Source organism: Aquarana catesbeiana, linkage group LG02 (assembly GCF_042186555.1).
Source record: "Aquarana catesbeiana isolate 2022-GZ linkage group LG02, ASM4218655v1, whole genome shotgun sequence".
In the NCBI taxonomy this organism is placed as follows: Eukaryota; Metazoa; Chordata; class Amphibia; order Anura; family Ranidae; genus Aquarana; species Aquarana catesbeiana.
The window spans coordinates 588,048,529-588,065,445 of NC_133325.1; the positions used below are offsets into that span (position 1 = coordinate 588,048,529).

At 44.4% G+C, this 16,917-nt stretch overlaps 1 long non-coding RNA gene across 1 annotated transcript in view; it reads left to right on the forward strand.

Annotated features, from left to right (window-relative positions):
* Positions 1-2,025: 2,025 nt before the first annotated feature.
* Positions 2,026-16,917, forward strand: part of LOC141128758 (uncharacterized) — a 45,146-nt gene continuing 30,254 nt past the window's right edge. Inside the window, exons 1-2 of the long non-coding RNA XR_012241732.1 lie at positions 2,026-2,349; positions 13,711-13,827. This is a non-coding gene — a long non-coding RNA (uncharacterized lncRNA). The remainder of the gene's footprint in view (positions 2,350-13,710; positions 13,828-16,917) is intronic.

Below are 16,917 nucleotides of genomic sequence, written 5' to 3' on the forward strand. Positions count from 1 at the left end.
CTGTACCCATTGCTTCAGGTCAAATGAAGAGGTTAGACTAAGAAGTTTAGAAGTAGCGGGAGTGTTTGTATTAGCAGGGATGTTGAAATCACCGAGAAGGATTGTGGGAATATCCGAAGAGAGAAAGTAGGGTAGCCAGGCAGAAAACTCATCAAGGAAAGTCGATAATGGTCCAGGGGGCCGGTAGATCACAGCAATTCTTAGGGAAGTAGGAGAGAATAGACGTATACAGTGGGCTTCGAATGATGAGAGTGAAAAAGAGGGAGGAGGGTGAATAACCTGGAAGGTGCTCTGGGGAGATAGGAGGAATCCCACTCCACCTCCCTTGCGTCCATTAGGCCTAGGGGAGTGAGTCCAGTGAAGGCCACCCTGGGAGAGGGAAGCAGGAGAAGGGGTGTCATATTCGTGGAGCCAGGTTTCTGTGAGAGCAAGTAGATTAAAGGAATTAGTGACAAAGAGGTCATGTACAGCAGTGAGTTTGTTGCAGACAGAGCGCGCGTTCCAGAGGGCACAGGAGAGAGGGAGGCTGGCGTTGGGAAGAAGAGGAATGGAGACTAAATTGTGTAGATTGCGACTACTGCCAGAGGGTGTAGGGTGATGGTGATGGGTGTGTTGGGACACAGTTAAATAAGGGAGGCCCAGGGTTTGGGGAAATATCTCCAGCGATTAGGAGAAGCAGAAGAGTGAGGGAGGTAATATGAGAATATGATTTGTATGAGGGGACATGCTTCAGTATCCTGGGGGGCAGGGGCGGACTGATAACTCATGGGGCCCCCGGGCAATAGGAGATTATGGGGCCAATGGTCAGTCCGCCCCTGCTGGGGGGTATGTTAGCAAGTGAGCTTAGAGTTAGAAAGAGGTGATGAGTGCAGTAGTAGGGGGAGGGGAGAAGTGAGGGTGATATGTACAGATTGTGTGGTGGAGCAGAGGGATGTAGAAAAGAGAGCTTGAGGAGAGAGGCTGCAATTGTGAAGAGGAGGAGGAGAGGTAAAGAGAGCATGTTTCAAAGAAGGTGAGATAATATGAAAATGAGATCACCTGTAATCTGCTATGGTTAGCTTTGTGCAAATCGCTGAAGTGAAATCACACCACAATCAAACTGCAAGGGGACTAAAAGGCCAAAATTGTAAAGATAAGGAAACCCATAATTTAGGTAAGACTTAATGGCTAAATAAACATTGAAACAATGTGAGCATGGCTACAGATGTAGTTGAGACAGCGGTGACAAACAGATTTACCAAAAATGTATATAAGCAGTCAGTCAATTTTCAGTTTGCAGGACATGGGAATATAAACGCAGATTACCAAAAATGTATATAAGCAGTCAGTCAATTTTCAGTTTGCAGGACATGGGAATATAAACGCAGATTACCTGTGAAGAGAGAAGAAAATGTTCAGATGAATGCTGCAAGAGCAGAAGTGTCACTTATTTTCAGAACCCCACCTCTTTGGAAGAACTCCCTGTATGTGCAGCCCCCTACATAGGACACACCCCCTGCCACGCCCCTTAAAGGAGAATTATAAAAAAAAAATGATTGGTTAAACCCAGAAGTGCTTTATTTTTTTCCACTACTATTCCCTTATATTGGCTTTTGAAAATTACAAATGCTGCAATTTGAAAATTGGATAGAAGCACTGGGAAACACTTTTTGAAAGATAAATAGTGCATTTTATATACAACGATATAGATCAGAACAAAATGAGGGACAAATGAGGAGGAAAGAGGGACAAAGGGACTTTGTTCCAAATCAGGGACAGTTGGGAGCTTTACAATATATAAGCCCAGTCTAGTTCCCACAATGCTCAGTGTACATGACCCCAGATCCATGCTGATCTGTCATGTTCTCTGTTGACATCTGTGGGAACGCCCACCAGACACACCTACAGCACCTGTTCATTCCGTTACACCCCCTTCCTTAGCCCTGGCTCAGTCTATTCACATGTACCCCCTACCAGCTTGGTACATCCCGTCAACTGAACAATCCACGAATAGACTGGAAGGCAGGCTTAGTAAAAGACAGACCGGGTGCAACCACTCTCCAGGCGAGACAGAGGGGGGGGCAAGACACATATTATCACAGTCCTGTTCAGGGTTCGTACTCTGAGATCTGCTTGGCGGTGTGAATGTTAGATTAGAATAGCAGAGGCATTGTTATTGTGGTGGTGAAGAGAAGTTCGGACTGTTCAGGTGGATGATTGTATCGTTTCCCCCCCTCTTGTTTAGTTTTGGTAGGTTCCCTTTCTGCTGCCCAGAGAAGAGATGCTGGGTCGGAGGATGCTCTATTGTCAGTAAGGGGCAGGGTGTGTGAGTGTCTTCCAGCTGCTGCATAGGTGCTGGTGGGTACCCAGGTAAGGAGAGCTCTCCGGATAGGAGGTGGTGGAATATTGGGGATCTTTATTACACAATATGTCTGTGCTCAGTGTCTCCATGTGTCATCACAGCCTCCCACAAAACAAGCAATTTCTCCTTCCTTACCAAGTATGTGCACTCACATGTCCATCATTAGTTCTCCACATGCTCTATAGATCACCAGCCAGGATACTCATTAATAACTACACTAACAAACTACATGTATATTCTGTACCTCCAAACTAAGCCACAAGTATACACCAAGGGTCACCATACAATCTGACCATACACAGTACAATCTGACCATACACACTACAATCGGACCGTGCACAGTACAATCTGACCATACACACTACAATCTGAGCATGCGCAGTACAATCTGACCGTGCGCACTACAATCTGATCGTGCACAGTACAATCTGATCATGCACAGTACAATCTGTACCGTACACACTACAATCTGAGCATACACACTACAATCTAATCGTGCACAGTACAGTCTGACCATGCATAGTTACATAGTTACATAGTTAGTAAGGTTGAATAAAGACACCAGTCCATCCAGTTCAACCTGAGTGAGTGTGTGTCTACAACCCTGACCCTTGTTCCCAACCCTGTACATCGCACACTCGCATCAGTCCCTACCCTCAATCAAAGGTCCCCATTCATATACTAGGGCCAATTTTGGACAGAAGCCAATTAACCTACCAGCATGTCTTTGGAGTGTGGGAGGAAACCGGAGTACCCGGAGGAAACCCACGCAGGCACAGGGAGAACATGCAAACTCCAGGCAGGTAGTGTCGTGGTTGGGATTCGAACCAGCGACCCTTTTTACTGCTAGGCGAGAGTGCTAACCACTACACCACTGTGCCGCCATGCACAGTACAATCTGACCATACACAGTTAGGGTTGCCACCTCATCCCTTTAAACCCGAACACATATGAATTACACAGGTTCTGAGGCTAATTTATTGCAGCTATAGCACCAAGTGAGTTTAATTACCCCCTTAATCAGCCACAGAACCTGTGTAATTAACCACTTACAGACTGGAAGATTTTCCCCCTTAATGACCAGGCCATTATTTTGCTATACGGCACTGGGTCATTTTAACTGACAATTGCATCGTGCGACGTTTTACCCAAACAAAATTGATATCCTTTTTTTTTTTTCCCACAAAGAGAGCTTTTTTTTGGTGGTATTTGATCACCACCTGCAGTTTTTTTTTTTTTTTTTTTGTGCTATAAATAAAAGAGCGACAATTTTGAAAAAAAAATCTATTTTTTAGTTTTTGCTATAATATTGCTATATGATATTATATATTGCTAATATTTTGCTATAATAATAATACCCCCCAAAAAATGTAAAGAAACAAATTTCTTCCTCAGTTTAGGCCAATATATATTCTTCTACATATTTTTGGTAAAAAAAAACAAAAAAAAAACGTATATTGATTGGTTTGCACAAAAGTTATAACGTCTAAAAAATAGGGGATAGCGTTATGGAATTTTAATTATATATATATATATATATATATATATATATATATATATATATATATATATATATATATATATATATATATTATTTATTTTTTTTACTAGTAATAGCGATGATCTGCGATTATTTATTTTATTTTTTTTTGCGGGACTGCGACATTGCGGCGGACAGATCGAACACTTTTTTGACATTTATACAGTGATCAGTACTATAAAAATGCACTGATTACTGTGTTACTGGCAGGGAGGGGGGGGGTTTAACACTAGGGGCCAATCAAGGGGTTAAATGTGCCCCCTCGTGTGTGTTTCTAACTGTGTGTTGATGGGCCTGACTGGAGAAGGAGACAGATCTCTGCTCTTAATCATTAAGAACAGCATATCTGTCAGAATGGGGATCTGTCTATTTAAATTGACAGATCCCCCTTCTGTCTCTTGTTCCACCGGCCATGTGCATCGGGTCCCCCACCGGCCTGCTATCGCCCTTAAATGTGCCAGCATACACCTGCTGCGGTTTGCAGGAACGTGCCGATCTGCCTCCGTATAATGATGGCGGCTGGTCGGCAAGTGGTTAATATGTTTTTGGATTTTAAAGGGATGAGGTGGCAACCCTGCACACAGTACAATCTGACCGTACAATCAACTTTACTTACACCAAAACTATGTAACAGGAGGACCTACCTAATCCATCCAATCGGACAGGTCCTCCAACTACCTATTTGTTGGTAGATCTAAAGGAGATTGTACAGTTCGATTGTAGTGTGTGCAGTGGTCAGATGTCGTTTTTCAAAACAATTCTCTTTACTCATTTATACAAATGATATATTTTATAGCATTAGAATTAAAATATAAGAGCGTCTCTAAAGATAGACCTATGACCTTAGGCAAACCAATATATAAAACAAACATTGCAATTATACACAATCAGAAAATCGTACGATAAATACCACTTTCAAAGTGATCATACAATAATCTGATCGTTCGTACACCGCTTTTAAGAGCCGATCGTGACAGTTCACCCAATATTGTCCGATGGAACAAACACGAAAACTTTTCTCATATGATGCCAGATCATATGAGTTTCATTTAATCAGTACAGATGTTGTTCGAAAATACAATGAAAATACATTACAACACATGACATCACTTCCCAATTTTTATTCTGTCGTACGAGAATCTTGGTCACTTTTAATAAACTCTTCATTTTCGATATGAGACTAGCGTGCCCAAAAAAAACGGACAATCATCCGTTGGATAATCTCATTGTGTGTACCAGGCATTACTCTAACAAATATGTACCCATTCGTGAACTGGCTCATTTTTGGAGGGCATTGATTGTTGTGATTTTGTAAAAGTAAAATGTTGAACGTTTCTTATTTTGTGTATGCATGTGTTCTGGAATAATGTTCTTCCCTTTTTCTTTTCTTTATTGTTCAGATGATAAATATAGCAAAAAGGGTAATTGGGGGTAAAAACATTTGACACGTAAGCCATGAATGTAAAGTGCACTGTACATGCATAAGCTAGGTAATGGGCGCTAAAGGGTAAAAGCACATGGGGTAGAGCAGGGGGTGTCAAACTCAATTTCATCGTGGGCTGCATCAGCATTATGTTTGCCCTCAAAGGGCTGTTTGTATCTGTAAGACTATATAAATCTCACTGAACAATAAAAGAGGATTGCTCAGAGATGGATTAACTCTTTGTGGCAAGACTGGGCTCAAATGATAGGAAATCTTATACTCTACAGTATGATTTAAAAAAAAAAAATTCGGGTTTACATCCACTTTAAGTCTTTTTCATATTAACCACCTCAATACTGGGCACTTACACCCCCTTCCTGCCCAAGCCATTTTTCAGCTTTCAGCGCTGTCGCACTTTGAATGACAATTGCGCGGTCATGCTACACTGTAACCATGAAATAATACATTTTTCTTAGTTTCTGTCAGTAAATTTTGTAAATACCGTATTTATCGGCGTATAACACGCACCCCAAGTTTAGGAGGGAATTTTCAGGGAAAAAACTTTTTAAGGAAAAAAACTTACATTTAAATGCCCATAAATGCAGCCTTGTCAGTGTCCATCTGCAGCCTTGCCCAGTGACACTGCAGTTTTTAAATATGGCGCCGCTGAGAGACACAGAGCCGGTCCTGTGGCTCTCGGCTGCTTTTGGCTCCTCTCGTAGTCCTGTGGGCGGAGCCGAGTGCCGGCGACATACATACATAGCCGAGTGTACTTGGCTAGGTTTGGCTAGCTCCGTTCAGTCACGCCCAGTCCCTGTGTTATGTCCATCATAGGGCGGGACTGGGCGTGACTGTGAGCGGAGCTAGTTGAACCTAGCCGAGTACACTCGGCTATGTATGTATGTCGGCGGCGCTCCCTCCTCTGCTCAAAGTCAGCGGGGGGATCGGCGTATAACACGCACCCGTGATTTTTCCTCTGATTTTAAGGGGAAAAAAGTGGGTGTTATACGGTAAGTAATTTTTTTTCCTTCACTGATGGGCACAGATGGGCGGCACTGGGCATTGATGGGCATCACTAATGGCCACTGATTGCTGGCACTTGTGGGCACTGATTGCTGGCAGTGGTGGGCAATCATTGCTAGCACTGGTGGGCACTTAACTGTAATCAGGGCACTGATGATCAGTGCCCTGATTACATACCTAGCTGTCCCCTGTGAGGAGATGCCACTGATCGGCTCTCCTCTCTTCACACTCAGTGTGAGGCGAGGAGTGCCGATTACCGGCATCTCTGTGTTTACATGTGACTGGCTGTGATTGGACTCAAAAGGGGAAGCTCCGCTTGTCTGCAATCTCCCCCTATCCCCCCCCCCCCCCGCAGTGCCACATTTGGCACTTTTTGATAGGGAAGCGGGTACCTGGTTTTGACGGGTACCTGGTTTTGACGGGTACCCGCTCCCACTTCTGGGTAAGATCAGCAATCTACATGCATTTCCATCCCTCTTCCTTCCTCCCGCTGCCTTTTGGGAAACACACAGGTTTCAGAAGACGGCGGGACTATTCAGAAAGTGCAGCGCGACTGACACATGCGCAGTAGTAAACTGGCTGTGACGCCTGGAGGCTTCACTGTTGGTTTCCCTTACTTACAATGCCTGTGCCTGCATCCAAAGCTGATTGACAAATCCTCTCGGGGTGCCGACATCGCAGGATCCCTGGACAGGTAAGTGTCCTTATAGTACAGTATTTGTAGCTGCTGACTTAATTTTTTTTGTTTTTTCCAGACTGGAGCTCCTCTTTAAGTATTAAAATGATTGTAAACGATCACCTTGTAAAACAACCCATTCAGTTTAATATAGAAATGAAAGGCAAAACATTTTTGTATAGATCTAAAAAGGAGAGTTTAATAAGACTCGTGGCCACTCATTACAATTAGAAGAAAAGAGGTTTAACCTTAAACTACGTAGAGGGTTCTTTACTGTAAGAGCGACAAGGATGTGGAATTCCCTTCCACAGGCGGTGGTCTCAGCGGGGAGCATTGATAGCTTCAAGAAACTATTAGATAATCACCTGAATGACCGCATCATACGGGGATATGTAATGTAATACTGACACATAATCACACACATAGGTTGGACTTGATGGACTTGTGTCTTTTTTCTACCTCACCTACTATGTAACTATGGAACTAAAGAGGCCAAATAACACCATCCCTGGACATGGAGGGGGACCCAAGGATAGCATACCTTCTCACAACAAACATAGACACTTTGTCCTAGTGCAAATGGTTTCTTAGCAATAAGCCCATGAGTGTCCTTGTTCTGTGCTGCAATTATGAATTGGTATAGTATATCACTTACATTATTAGGGAGTGTAACTATGTAACTTTGTACATTATAAACATTTTTTATTTTTTCCCCTTTTTTTTATAAGTGATCACGTTTCCTCTGTTCTCAGCTTTATAAGAGCTGAAGGGAGGAAAAACAGCCGTACACTGAGCTTCCTAGTGAATGGCTGTGCAGTGGGGGGCGAGTCAGGACAAGTCTGATCGGAAGAGAGCAAGCTGAGTTCCCAGCACAGCTAGAGAAATGACCATGATGTGTTCTCCTGCTTAGTGTGGTCAGTGTTTAATAGGAAAGCAGAGGGACTGTCAGGAACACCAGGGATTTCACATAAAGGAAACAATAGAAAGAGAACAGGATACTTTCTCATACAAGTACATGGTACAGCACGCACATATCAGGAATATGAAGTGTTGGGATAACAAATGCTTTAAGCTATGAAGGGCACTGAACCCATTCACACTCCTGTAGCAGATGGTGAAAGTCTAAAACCCCTTTCACATTGGGGCGCTTTTCAAGCGTTTTTAGCGCTAAAAATAGCGCCTATAAAGCGCCTGAAAACTGCTTTCACACTGGGGCGGTGTGCTTGCAGGACGGGAAAAAAAGTGTATACACCGCCCCTGCCCATTGAAATGAATGGACAGCGCTGCCAAATCACTTTGGCAGCCCCGCAACACGGGCGCTATTAACCCTTTCAGCCACTAGAGGGGTTTAAAACTGCCCCGCTAGTGGCTGAAAAGCGCTGCTATAACAGCGATAAAGCATCCCTAAACTAGCGGGGCTTTACCACTAACACCTGCACTGTCCCAGTGTGAAAGGGGTCTTAAAAGGAGGGTCATCCACAAGAAACTTTACTGTAGACTTCTCAGACAGAACATGGCTCTACCATGGTGTTCTGCCTGAGCAGTCTCCAATAAAGTTTCTTGTGAATGATACCAGTGGTATGCGACTGTTCTTTTCAAAATGCATTGAATTGTATTATTCTTATAATAATTGTAAGCAGATGTTCAGAGCACCCCACCCCTTACATCAGATGTCAAGAGCAACAGATTTGGCGCTAAGGGGTTATTGCACTGGGGCCAGGGTACTGAAGGGTTAACAGAGGATGCACATGTTCAGGGGAGTGGACACTGAGGGGACAACACACATACACTGGGAATTGGGCACTAAGGGGTTAGGGTGTATGCGTTGGGAATTAGGTACTGAGAGGTTAATGCGTATGCGCTAGAAATTAGGCACTGCGGGGTTAATGTGTATGTGTTGGGGATTAAGTATTGGGAGGTTAATGCACATGCACTGAGGAGGTAATGTACATCTAGTGGGAAATAGGCACTGAGGAGCTAATACACATGCATTGGAGATTGGGGGTTGAGGGGTTAAAGTGCTTGTAAACCCTTCCATATTCCCAGTGAAGTGACTGGCCTTAGGTGATACACAGAGATGAAATAAATCCTCCTACATAAGTTGTACCTGTTTATCTACAATCATTGTTTTTGTTTGTGGCTGGAGCTGTGTGCAGGTGCCCATGTTATGGGGACGCAACAGTTGTAAGGAAACTGCCACAGGTCCTAATTTGACAGATGTGTGGCTGCAGCCCTGCACACAGATAGTGTTTTATTTGGGGCCGCTCACCCGCACCTGCACACCTGTAACCCCCCCCCCCCCCCGCTGAATCACAGCTGAATGGTAATGGTCAGATGTCAGGTTTTTTTACATCCATGCTTGTTCAGTTTGCCTGAAAAAGAGACAGGAGGGCCCCTGATTTAAAAGGTGAAAGGGCTCCATGGGAGAGTTAAGGGGGGGTTAAAAAAGCAGCTGCACATTTTTATTGCCTTCCAAATAAAAGTGCAACAAAGTCTAAGCGGAAGCATCTTACTATGCTTATGATCATCATCATCATCATTATCATGATGATCATCATAGTACAGTAGGTGTATGGCTGTACTTTTATAATCTGATAACTGTGGTTCTACTGTATATACTGATTCTGTGGCTGTGTTCTGTTATGATACTGTGTCTGTAATGTATATACTGATTCTGTGGCTTTACTGTATATTCTGATACTGCAGCTGCACTGTATCTGCTGATAATTGGCACGGTATCAGCATATGCAGCCATATACAGTAAATCCACAGTATCAGTATATACAGTACAGCCAGAGAATCAGTATATAAGGTACAGCCACTGTATCAGTATATACAGCCATGTACAGTAAAGCAACAGAATCAGTATATACAGTACAGCCACAGTAACAGTATGTACAGCCACAGAATCAGTATATACAGTACAGCCATACAGTACAGCCACAGTATCTACAGTAAAGCAACATAATCAGTATATACAGTACAGCCTCAGTATATACAGCCATATACAGTACAGCCACAGAATCAGTATATACAGCCATACATAGTACAGCCACTGTATCAGTATGTACAGTAAAGCAACAGAATCAGTATATACAGTACAGCCACAGTATCAGTATATGTGGCCATACACAGTACAGCCACAGAATCAGTATATACAGTACAGCCACAATATCAGTGTATACAGCCATGTACAGTACAGCCACAGAATCAGTGTATACAGCCATGTACAGTACAGCCACAGAATCAGTATATTCCAGGGATGTGCAGTCAGGGGAGGCCGGTGAGGCAGACCCTCTCCTGCCATGAACATTAAAAAAAAAAAAAAATCGAGGGTCGTAGCTGGCGACCTGAGGTCACAGGGACCCCAAATTTTAGGGGTAGGTAGCCTAAGTCCTACCCCACCACTGGTAAATTTGGGGCTCCTACAACCTATGGTTCCGGACATACGAGGCTCCTTGCACAGCCTGTCAGAAGCTACATACAGAGCGGCCAGTTTAAATGCAAGCTGGCACACTGTTTGCAGCAGAGTGCGAGGATGAGCTCACAGTGCCTCTTCTTACTTCTTGTCAGAAGCACTGAGCTCAATGTACAGCTTGGAGTCTTGGACCAATGGTAAAGTACCATTAGCCCCAGCTGTCCAAAAAAAATGTTGCAATGGAGGCAGTGGCGTATCCTCTATGGGTGCAGGGTGTTCACTGCACACAGGCCTCTGAGGGGGGGCTGGGCCCACTGTGACCCACCCTGCACACATGGATGATTGTCCCCTGGTTCACAGCCAGGGATGATCGGTGCGTCGAAAGGAACCGCTGTCTCCTGTCCATTCATCTTTAGTGGTGAGGCTGCAGAGAAAGGGACTGGGGAATCTGTGTCCTCAGTCTCTTTCTCTGTCTTAAAGGGGAGATGTCAGGGGTCTGTTTAGACCATTGATAGCTCACCAAAGACCACCGTCAAGGCTGATTAAAAAAAAAAATATATTGCAAAAAGTATTAAAACATTAAATTGTAAAAAGAAATATAATAAAAAAACTGACCCCCCCCCCCCCAAAAAAAATGTAATTTAAAAAAAAATAATAAAGAACTACTGTCAACGTACACTGCCCTACTGACACAGTCCTGAACATAATACCAACTACTGCACACTCCTCACCTGCACATACTACCCACCTCCACTCATTCCATACCCCTCTCCCTGCACATACTACCCACCTCCCATACACGCCGTACTCCTCTCCTGCACATACTACCCACCGCCATACACTCCGCACTGTACATTCTCTATTTAACATTACTGTATTCTGCACTGTAAGTCATCTCACTCTATTAAACTACACCCCATTTAGCCATGCCCAACATTTTAGTGCAATTTAAGCCATGCCCGTTTTTACACACGCCGCATTTTTTTTCTGTGTCACGGGCCCACTCCTTTCATGATATGCCCCTGAGTGGAGGCACGCCTCTCAATGCAGTGTCATAGAAGGGGGGCATGTGTCTAAAGGACAAATGCTCCCTTCCGGCCCAGCCATCTTAAAGTGGAGTTCCATCTGAAAAAAAAAAAAAAATTTTAAGTCGGCAGCTACAAATACTGCAGCTGCTGACTTTTAAAATAAGGACACTTACCTGGCCAGGGCACCCGCGATGTCCTCACCCGAAGCCGACCTGTCCCTCAGCTATAGGTGGAAGCACCAGAATCTTGCGGCTTCACAGCCTGATTCCCTGCTGTGCATGTGCGAGTCGCACTGCCCGTTCTGAGTAGTCCCTGCTGTCTTCTGGGACCTGTGTGTCTTCCAGAAGACAGCAGGGGGGTTGGAGAAGGGGCCGGACATGGCGTAGATCGCCGCGGATACTGTGGTGATCCTTCTCCGGAAGTGTGAGCAAATACCTTGATTAGACAGGTATCTGCTCCCCCCCACCCCCCTGAAAGGTACCAAATGTGACATTGGGGGGGGGGACCGGATCAGCAGAAGTTCAATTTCTGGGTGGAACTCTGCTTTAACTAGAAGGAAATAACATGTATTTATGGGTATAAGATTTGCCCATAATCCCATGTTTTTCTTACACAGTTAAGAGGGAGAATGAGAATCTGCTGTCTGATGAAAAGATACTGTTATAATCAAACTAAATCATATATTATGCTATATGTTATAACATAATTTATTATTTATCTATTTACTGTGAAATTACTGGTTATAACTTCAAACTTTAGTAATTTGTCTGTTAAGCCATCTGCTTGAGTACAGTTTTTGAAAATATAGTAAGTTACCTTAAAACATTATATATATCTATATCTTATGGTAATTAACCCCTTTCCACCCAGGCCAATTCTAGCACTTCTCTCCTACATGTAATAATCATAATTTTTTGCTATAAAATTACTCAGTATAATCTTTTAACAGACACCCTAGGCAATAAAATGGTGGGCATTGCAACTTTTTATGTTACACTGTATTTGCGCAACAATTTTTCAAACGCTTTTTTTTTTTTTTTGGGGGGGGGGGGGAACTGTTTCATGAATATATGAAAAAAACAGGTTTTTTTTTTGGTATAATGTGAAAGATGGTGTTACGCCAAGTAAATATATACCTAACGTGTCACCCTTTAAAATGGCGCACACTCATGGAATGGCGCCAAACTACAATACCTAAAAATCTCCATAGGCGACGCTTTTATTTATTTATTTTTTTACAGATTACATGTTTAGGGTTAGAGGAGGTCTAGTGCTAGAATTATTGCTCTAACGATCACGGCGTATGTAACCTGTGTGTAACCTGTGTGTATCTGACTCTGATACTAGCCAGTGCCTCACCAGCCACTTACCTCACTTCACTAGTATATACCGCCACATACAGTACAGCCACAGTATCAGTATATACAGCCCATACAGTAAAGTCACAGTATTAGAATACAAAGTACAACCACAGAATCAGTATATACGGTACAGCGATAGAATCATCATATACAGCAGGAACACTCTGTGGCTGTACTATATATGGCTGTGTATGTTGGTACTGAGGCTGTACTGTGTAAACAATGTACCTTCCATGTCCTGCTGCCTAACTGTGCATCCACCACCGGAATCCCACACCTGCCCCTGTAGCCACCTTTTACTCCTACCCAGACTGTTCAGCATATCACTCACGGTGGGCTGCCGCGGCCGGCCAGCACATTTACACACTTAAGTATCAGGACTGCGGTGCGGACTATGTCTGCCCCCACGCGCCAAAATGAAAGAAACGGTTCCCCTTATGGCTCTCACCTCCTGGGCCCCTTTGTCAACCCAATGGGGCCCAGCTAAATGTAATTTGGGACCCTTAAGCCTAGTAGTAGTAGTAGTAGTAGTAGTAGTGGTGGTTCTGCTCTGAGATGCCCTGCTGCACCAGAAACCAATGTATGAGCAGTAAAGCTGCCTGGGCCCCCCTGCTGAGCTGATAGGGACCGGGCCTGGTACTGAAGGGCCAGTTGTACTGCCTTATCAGCGGCCCTGTCTACAGTCTTCTCATCAGCAGAAAAAGAAATGCTTTTCTTTAGTATAGTAGGGATTGGCTAGAACACCGGTCAGATTTTAGTTTCTGTTTATGTCCTTGTTTCAGATTTTCTCTGGTGAAATTGTCAGCGGGATAGGTAGTGAGGCGTAATTGTAATGGTGCTGGGGATACCATTAATAACCTAACAGAAATGCTAATTTATCCCCACTCTATCCAAAACTAGAAAAAATGAAGGCGCTGCCGTGTGACCAATGGATCGGGTGCACTATTCATGGTTTTGAGTTTTCACTCCACAGATTTCTTCTAAGCCAGAAAGTGTGTGTCTTCTTGAGTAGAAAAGGTGAGGTTCCCTTTTTATTTGTGCTATTATGTTCAGCAGAATTACCAACTGTTTTGCTCCCACATGTATCAAAATAACAAACAAATAAAAACCCCGAGAAAAGTATATTGTGGAAAACGAATTTTCTGTTTAGCATTGCAATTAAGGACTACTGCACATTCAAACAAAGAAGATCCTAATTATGCCGTGGACAGCTCTGCTAACCACTTTCACGGGACGTTGTAATAATTTGTTTTTCTACAAATATTCTTTTAACACTTAGACATTTTACACAGATATTTTGAGCACTTCCAGTGTGTCTTTGTATTATTCATGTAATGAGTTTAGGTTTTCGTAGCGCTGCACTTTCTTCCTGATATAGATATGTGCATTGAGTTTAAGTATCTGAGCTCTGAGGTTTTACCTCAGAATAGCTGGGGACTGGGCTCTGAAGGGTTAGCTCAGAATAGCTGGGGACTGGGCTCTGAAGGGTTAGCTCAGAATAGCTGGGGACTGGGCTCTGAAGGGTTAGCTCAGAATAGCTGGGGACTGGGCTCTGAAGGGTTACCTCAGAATAGCTGGGGACTGGGCTCTGAAGGGTTACCTCAGAATAGCTGGGGACTGGGCTCTGAAGGGTTAGCTCAGAATAGCTGGGGACTGGGCTCTGAGTAGTTAACATAGAATAGCGGGGGACTGGGCTATGAGAGGTTAGCTCAGGATAGCTGGAGACCGAACGCTGTGGGGTTAGCTCAGAATAGCTGGGGACTGGGTGCTGAGGTGATACATGCATTTGCTGAGGACTGGGCACTGAGGGTTTATCACACATATGCTTGAGACTGGGTACTAAGGGGTTAATACATGTGCTTGGGACTGGAATCTGAGAAATTAATGCACTTGTGCTCAAGGCACAACCCTAAGGGGTAAATGCAAAAGCAGATGGTGATGGGGTGCTGAGAAAGCAATGCACATAAGCTGTGGACTAGGTGATAAAACCCATGAGCACTGGGCACTGAGAGTTTAGCATGCATGCTCTGGGAGTAGGTGTCTGAGGAGTTAATATAAGAGTAGGAGTCTAAGCAATCATTTTATTAGACAATACATATTGTAGATTCTGTGTAGTGTAGTATCATTATTCATGTGAAAAGTACTGTATTATAAATCTAGTATAGTACTTTATAGCTGGTTGTGTTATTTGGGTACCTAGGCTGATTTTGTTGGACTTACGAACAAATTGGACTTAGGAACACGCTCTCGGAACGGAACTCGTTCGTTTTTTAGAGGACTTGCTGTATCTCCTCTGGCTATAGATGTCCCCCTTAGTTCGAGTGGAGTGCTGATGATTGTGTGTACTCCATGTACTGTGTGCTCTCAGTGTGAGTGGGCCTCAGCCATAGGCAGGATAAAGCTTAATCAGCCAAAATTCAAGCTGTCCCTGTCAGCATCACCTGGCTTGACAAACCTCTGTTGAAAAATTGAAGCAGGCGGGTGGAAAATTGTTGGCCAAACAGTGACTGCATCCAATCAGATGCAGTCATTGTTTGTGTATTCAGACAGCCACAGGCATTACGGCTGTCTGATTTACAATATCCAGCAGGGGAGATTTCTTCCTCTGCACTGTTTACTAATCTATTGGTTTTCTCTTGTTCAGGCTGCAGGCTGAATGAGAGAAATCTATGCATGTATGGCTAGCATTACTGCAGAGTTTGTGTACACAAGAGAGGGTTTAGGATATCCATAAAAGAGTAGAGTATGGTGGAAGTGCAACACTAAGGAGGAGAACAGAGAGTGAGGTGGTGCATGAACTATGAGGGTGTAACGCTCTTTATGTGCGGAGAGCCTCCAGTACTGCTGACAGATATTGGGATGTGTTATTTTGCATAGAAGAGCTGAAATAGGTAGCAGAACACTTAGGAGAGCAGAAAGGCAGAGGAGAGTATGTTGACTAAGGGTGTAAGGCTGAATGTATGTAAAACTGAAAAAGCGTTTCGGGCTTGACTCTTATGCCGCGTACACACGATCGGACTTTCTGGCATATTTGGTCCGGCACACTTTCTGACGGACTTTGTCCGCCAGGTGCGCCAGACTTTAAAACGGACGGACTTGCCCACACACGACCGGACTTTCTGGAGGGCTAAGTCCGCCCGTCTTTCCGACGGACTTTCGCCGGAGTTACGGCGGACTTTCAGAATGAACGGACTTGCCCACACATGGACAAGTCCGTTCATTTTGAATGTGACTCAGGTGCGATGGGACTAGAAAAGGAAGTCAATCTTGCCACTTTTATCGGCGAAATTGACACCTTGCGAGCCACGTCGCGGGTCATACCAGGCCCTTAGGTCTAGTATGGATTTTAAAGGGAAGCCCCCCTACGCCGAAAAAACGGCGTGGGGTCCCCCCTAAAATCCATACCAGACCCCGATCCGAGCACGCAGCCCGGCCGGTCAGGAAAGGGGGTGGGGATGAGCGAGCGCCCCCCCCCCTGAACCGTACCAGGCCGCATGCCCTCAACTTGGGGGGGGTGGGTGCTTTGGGGGAGGGGGTGCCCTGCGGGCCGTTGGACCAGCATACACACGAGCGGGCTTTCCGTCGGACCAGCACACAGACGAGCGGACTTTCCGCCAGAAACTGAGTCCGACGGAAAGATTTAAAACTTGTTTCAAATCTAGGTCCGGCGGGCTTTTGGGAAAAAGTCCGCCGGAGCTTACACACGGTCGTATTGTCCGGCAGACTCTGGTCCGCCGGACCAAGTATGTCGGAAAGTCCAACCATGTGTACGCGGCATTAGGATATATGAAGGATAGTTGTGTTTATTGAAGGAGCCTTCTCACTGCTGGCATTGACACAGAAAAGTGAGGTGGCCGTGCTGGAGGAAGGACTTTATGATTGGATAGGAATGATGGACAAAATTAAATTATAAGCTTATTCGCAGTGGCAATACTGTCCCATGGCTTACTGTGATTCCAAAATGGCAACAAGCACCTTCCAGGGCACTAGCCATTACTTCTGAGATGAAGCTTGCTGAAGATGCTATGTATGCTCTTTTTTTAGTACGTGGTGTGGCATAACACAAGGGTTGGTATAAGTTTTGCCATATTCCAAGCTTTCTCTATA